General features: G+C 39.2%; 1 pseudogene; it reads right to left on the bottom strand.

Annotated features, from left to right (window-relative positions):
* Window positions 1-4,049: 4,049 nt before the first annotated feature.
* LOC107702899 (fukutin-like) overlaps window positions 4,050-6,616 on the bottom strand; it is a 15,763-nt pseudogene continuing 13,196 nt past the window's right edge.

Below are 6,616 nucleotides of genomic sequence, written 5' to 3'. Positions count from 1 at the left end.
CCTGTTTTTGTTTTTTTTTTTTTTTTTAATCCATCCAACTTTTGGATCGTGAGCCAGACTGTTCTTTACATAGCTATTGCAGTTTTTAGGTGTTTGCTAACTCTGCACTTGTCTTTGTGATTTCTGTTGTACATTTAAATAAGGTCATGTGCCAGTATTCCAAGGCACTGCTAAATATGACTGTTGTATCAAGTATGTTTCTTTAGCTTTGTCTGAAGGCAGGCTTGTTTTCTAGTGTTTTGATTGGGAAGTGGGTAAATATTCCCACACTTGCTTCTTGTCCAGTGAAAGGATACATGTCATGAAGGTTTGTAAATTGACTATTTGTTGTTGGAGTATCTGTTGGATACTATATGGATACATTTTGTACAAAACAAAAAAATAAAACAATTAATTGCCTGTGTTTTGTGTTTGTGAATGGAACATTAACTGAAAATAAAAATACATCTCCCAATAATACAAAGAATTTTTCAGGAAAGTGAATCAGCCTCAAAGTTTCCTTTAAAAAGACCCCATTTTATTTGTATTTAGAAGTGGTACTACAGAATGTATAATATTTTCGATATTTATGTCAATACGAAGAAGCAAATTTACAATGAAATGGAAAAAGTTTAAGCCAAATATAATACTTGTACAGCAAATTATAGGCTATTTTATGAACAAATTTATCTCCCCCCCCCCCCCCCATTCTGTTCTGAGAAATATTATAAAAAGTTAATGGATGAAATATGTTTTTTACCCTTTTTATGTAGTAGATATGGTTTTTTTTAATGTAAAAACAGTTACACAATGTTCTGCAGATCCTACATGATTTGTAAATGGGTAACGGTTTAACCAACACTGAAAAGTGCAGTTCAGTGCATCTTGAGCCTGTTTTGGAGGCATCAGCTGTTATTTCATTTAAAAATGTTTTTTTATATATATATCTAGATGGGTGGCATGGAATGCCCTCTAGCTTACATCAGGGGCCTCATTATAAAATGTTGCATAGAAACTCCTATTTTTCAAATGTGCATACATGTAATTCAAAGAAACTAACATGCGCACAAAAGTGTGCATACGCCTCCCTTCCAGCAGTCAAATCTATAAATAGCAAATGATCTTGAAATTGTGCGCAGCTGAAAGGTTTCAGATTTCCGTCTTGTAAATGCCCCCTAACTAATTCCATTAGCACATAAGAGTACCAGTTCAAATCCTTCACGAAAATAATTGCTCAGATTTCCAAATACCTGCAGTACTCCAACTCTGTGCCACAAGGAAAAGTGTGTACGTCTGCTTAGACCCTTGACGTGGCACTAAGCACTTTACCATGTTTGATCAAATCTGTGCGTACGCATGTTTTATAAATGAGGCCCCAGATGACTATGCCACCTTTTCCACTGATAAAGTGGTGACTTTCAGCAATCAGCTCTGCACCACACACTGACAGTGTCAGAGATACATCAGTTAATCATTGGTGTGCATCAAGGTTCAGTACTTGGTCCCCCTGCTCTTTTTGATGTTCACAACCTCATCAGAGGTGCAATCATAAATGCATGTCTTCTCCAGTCACTGCTGTGCAGATGATATGCACATTCACTGGTTGATCAAACCTGCCAACTCTGCCTTACAAACATCTCATCCTGGGGAACTTCAACTCAACCTTGCAAAGACAACACTTACCACCAAGGCGGCAAGGTACTTTATTACCCACATCTCAGCAACCACTTGGCAATGCATGCCCATGGTTTTTCGTATCATAAAAATCAGACTCTTAATATGCTACCCAGCTGGACTACTGCAATGTTCCATTGGATGGCCTTCCAGCCAGCACATCTAAACCTCTGCAGATGATCCAGAACGTTGTATGTTGGGACTTCAATTAGAAAAAAGGAGCCCACATCACACCCCACTTGGTCTCAACCCAACTGTAGCCAACTCAAGGCTTTGGCATTGGCTTTCAGGATGGCTACTGGAATTGTACCACTACCTCAATACACAAATTAAGTCAGTGAACAAGCAATGCCTGATGATTTCTTCACAACATTATCCTTGAAACAATATGGCACTTATGAATGAACCGTTCGTTTTAAAATCTTCTACTGACATTTGTTGACATCTGCTTGGAACATAACAATGCTCATGATAACTTGTTAAATCTACAATAAGTAAATCAGCTAATTACTCTTCAACAGCAATGCTATAGACCTACCACAAAAACGGAACTTCAAAGACAGAATTCTAAATATGACTGCACACTTGTTTCTCTGACACATAAGGTCTATATGATAAAAATTAAGGAGGATAAAACAGGATGTATTGGGTGCAATAGAATTGAAAGTTATTCATTCTCTCTAAGAAATTCATTCCATGTGTATTCTCAGGACCAGTGGCAGGGACGCAGGATGGATGTGCTGACAGGTGGCCACAGAGTCTCTCAACTGTGCTATCAAAGGAAACCCTGAGACTGAGAATGACAGGTAAGTTAAGCTTCTGTGCTAGTTACTCCCCTCACATGAAAAGATTTGGTCAGTAAGACTTCTCTCTACTTCTCAAACAGGTCTTCTCAGGCAAAAACTGCATGGCACATGACCTGATTCTGTACTTTAAATATATGAATCATCTTTACTACAACGGTTCTGCACTACGACAGTCTGATACAACGACTGCATTACTGCTTTCACTGCACCAATTTGCCTATGAACCTCAGGCTTAGACCTACCCTCACTTGTGGACAACACCTGGAGGTAGTTGAGCTCCTCCACTTGAAAAAGCAATACCCAACGAGGACAATACACCTTTTTCCAACTGATATTCATGCCCTCAGATTTAGAGTTGTGACCCTCATCCTCATCTTATGACACTCTGCCAAAAAAAACAACTCCAGTATTTACTGAAGGTCACAGTCTGATAAGGCCATCAGGACAACATAATCTGCAAATAGCAGCAATGCCACCCTAAAACCCCCCTGAACTCTAACGTTCCTCGGCTACACCTTAAGAATCCTGTCCATGAATACCACAAACAGAATTGGTGTCAAGGGACAGTCTTGGTAAAGTCCAACGCTCAATTGGAACATGAAGTAATGCCAAGGATGTGGACACAGCTCTCGCACTAATTGTACAGGGATCGGAGTGCACTAATAAGTGGCTCCAGTACCCCATACTCCTGTACTGCCCCCTAAAAGACACCCCAAGGAACACAGCTGTAAGCCTTCTCCAAGCCCACAAAACACATGTAGACTGGATAAGGAAACTCCCATGCCTCTCCAGGATCCTTGCTAGGGTAAAACGTTGGTCCACTGTTCCACATCCAGGATGGAATCCACATTGTTCCTCTTCCAGCACGCTGGCATAGGCTTTCCCAAGAAGGCTAAGAAGTGTGATCCCTTGATTATTGGAACACACCCTCCAGTCACCATCTAGTTATCCACATCCATGGGCCCCCCTCTCCAGTTGCCACCCATTGTGTAACAAGTGGCGAGTCCACAAGGAGGTGTGGCCCCATGTTGTTTGTTTGGGTTGAGCCCGACTGGGCCCCATGGGTCCGAGCCCAGCCACCAGGCTTTCTCCTAAGCCTGCCTCCAGGAGAGGACCCTGGTATCCCTACTACAGTAAAGGTCTCACCCTCTTTCCTGGTCATAGGGGACAGTGTTGGATCACTCTTTGTCTGGCCTCTAACCTGGGACCAATTTGCCTAGGAAGCTCCAGAAAACACAGTTCCCAGGGTTGCTGAGGCACTCAAACCCCTGCACTGCATAACATGTTTATTTAAATTAAGCATCTTAGTGTGCATCTTTACAGGATGGATCATTTACATTAAGAAATATGAACAAATATTAAAAAAAAAAAGAAATATTAACAAATTTCTTGATCACATTAATATTTCTTCTAATGTTTTCAATATTCTCTTAGTGTTACAAAGGCAGTCAAGGTCTGCAGACTTTTAAGGAACACTGAAACATTTCCACAGGGGCTTACTTTCTAATTTGTAGTAGCATAGAGTGGTTTGTAACTGCAATGACCCATATCAACTGGAGTGTAACTAAATACTGTAACTCCCACAATGCTTCAGTAAACTTGGATGACATCATCCCATTCCCTCACAGGCCAGACGCCATTCTCCTGTACGTTGAACGGAGAGGTCTTCCAGTCCCAGGTTTTCACAGGAACATTCCAGTTGGGTCCATAGTTGGCCATCCCATAATCCTCAGTCTCGCAGGGAACTCGGACATTTAGCTCCATCAGCTCGGTCCAACACAGATTGAAATGTGGGAACACATATCAGGAAACAATACAAATAAAAGATGCTATATTTTTTGAAAAACTGAATTTCCCTGGGTACTGAATAATGCCACCCATTGTGTTCTCACAATCATGTTCTGCAACAGGCACTGGGGTTCCATGTCATGTGTGACATGTGACTAAACATGACCAAAACAGCTAAATTTGAAAGATCTTGTTGATAACTTTTTTTGAGTGTCTGTCATGAGGTTAGGGTTGAACAGGTTGTAGGCACCTGTGCAACCCACACATCCAATCTCATCACCTGAAATGAGCTCAATTTTGGAAAAGTTGTAACACAGAGGTTCACTTACCTTTTTCAGCCTGCCCTGTCAATGATCATGTCTTCAATACAGTTTTGAAAAGTTCAACTTTTATATTGTGTTTGGTTCTAATTGTTGAGATCAGGCCACATTTTATGAGTAATCAATGCACAATCCAGATATTGTCACTAGAGCCCGACCGATATATATCGTTTTGCCGATATTATCGGCCGATATGAGCCTGTCGCCGATATATCGGTATCGGCCGATATGAAATTTTTTTTTTACAGAACATATAACGCCCAACAATTCAGCATTCAAGCGTAATTCAAGTTATTCGACCGTAAGTGCCCTGTGAAGTGGACTTCACATGAAATTCCACCATGATTCCAGTTCCAAGGGAACGTACACATTACATTCAAAGGGCATTAAAGTACGCGAGAAGTGAATTTATATTTAGGGATGCACCGAATGTTTGGCAACCGAACCGAATAAGCGAAAAGACCGAATAAATTGTACTGAACAATGATATGACGCGATCAAATAGCAACCAGCGCAGAGTGAGAGGCGCGCACTCCAGTGTTGCGACAAAATCCCCAAATTGGCAACACTGGCGCACTCTTTATTATGCAGCACACACGTCAGCAGTGTGGAAGCATTTAAACTGTCGGAGAAAGACGCAAAAATCATTACAAGCACCGACAGCGAGAGACTGCTTAGGACTGCATCGCATTTCTTCAATGAGAAGAGGAAGGGGTGATTGTTGCTGGTTACTGTATGATGATTGAAATCGCAAAATGGCCTTAACCAGGGTTCAAAGTCCAAAGAGCGAGGAAAATCTGAGCTGATGGTTGCTGGTTACTGTATGATGATTGAAATCGCGAAATGGCCTTAACCAGGGTTCAAAGTCCAAAGAGCGAGGAAAATCTGAGCTGATGCAGTCGTCAGTTGCTCAGTCACATTTTTATGAATTTTTGGTATAGTGTCTGCTAGAATGTTAAAAATGTTCAGTGTTAAATATTTTTAAATTGTTGATTTGTAATTTGTTTTTGTTTGTTTTTTTTGAAAAGCAAGACTTTTTGTATATTACATGGGAAAGTGTCCAAACTTTTGACTGGTACTGTACTATAATATACACAAAGAATAACGGCCGATATATCGAGATCTGCCTTTTTTTACTCCCTAATATCGGTATCGGTCCCAAAAAACCCATATCGGTCAGGCTCTAATTGTCACAAACTTATTCTTTCCACTGTATATGTCAATTGCTCAGTTTAATTGGCTTTAAGTCTTCAGAACAATTCAACAAATCAATCATCTCTGATTGAAAGCTAATGTTTAATTGATAATAGAAAACTTTCTAATACTCACTTGAATTTTCTGCCACTCTTTGCCTGTGTGCCTCCATTCCAGACAACGTCACCTTCATCATAAAAAAAAGAAAATGTCCAGTTTCACATCATTTCCCTGAAAGGAGAGCGCCAAACTGTCCTCAACCTGAAATTTAAAAAAATGAAGGGTGAAAGGGGTGCTCTTGATTTCACCTCAAAAACAACCAACCAATCAATAAAACCTACTTTCGTGATGATCATTAAAGTTTTTGCATTGTGATGTAACTTCGATGACAATTAAACACAGCCCAGACAACAGCCTATTCTAATGTATCTATGTAATCTATGTAATATGCTAATTATAAAAAGACAGGAAGAATTATTATTGTTTGTTTGTTTTTGCATTAGAGTAAAAAGAAGAGGGAAAATGTGCTTAATTGCCAAAAATGTTAAACATATAGTAAGTTTATTATGTATATATAAATACACACACATACAGTATATATTTTTTTAAAAGTTACATGTATATACATTTATATATTTATATTATTATATATATCTTATATTATATATAAATATATTTAATATAAACACAAAATATTTTTCTTAAATATATACATGCATGTGTTTGTTTTTATATATACATAATAAATATACACAGTACACACACATATATTATGTAAACGAAAACTTTTATTTTGGATGCAATCGCGATTGGATGACAATGCCCCAGCTCATCGAGGTCGCATCATCAGGGAGG

This window comes from Sinocyclocheilus anshuiensis, unplaced genomic scaffold, assembly GCF_001515605.1.
Source record: "Sinocyclocheilus anshuiensis isolate Anshui unplaced genomic scaffold, SAMN03320099.WGS_v1.1 scaffold238, whole genome shotgun sequence".
NCBI classification, from domain to species: Eukaryota; Metazoa; Chordata; class Actinopteri; order Cypriniformes; family Cyprinidae; genus Sinocyclocheilus; species Sinocyclocheilus anshuiensis.
The sequence above is the reverse complement of the archived record's forward strand: the minus strand, read 5'-3'. Positions and strand labels throughout refer to the sequence as shown.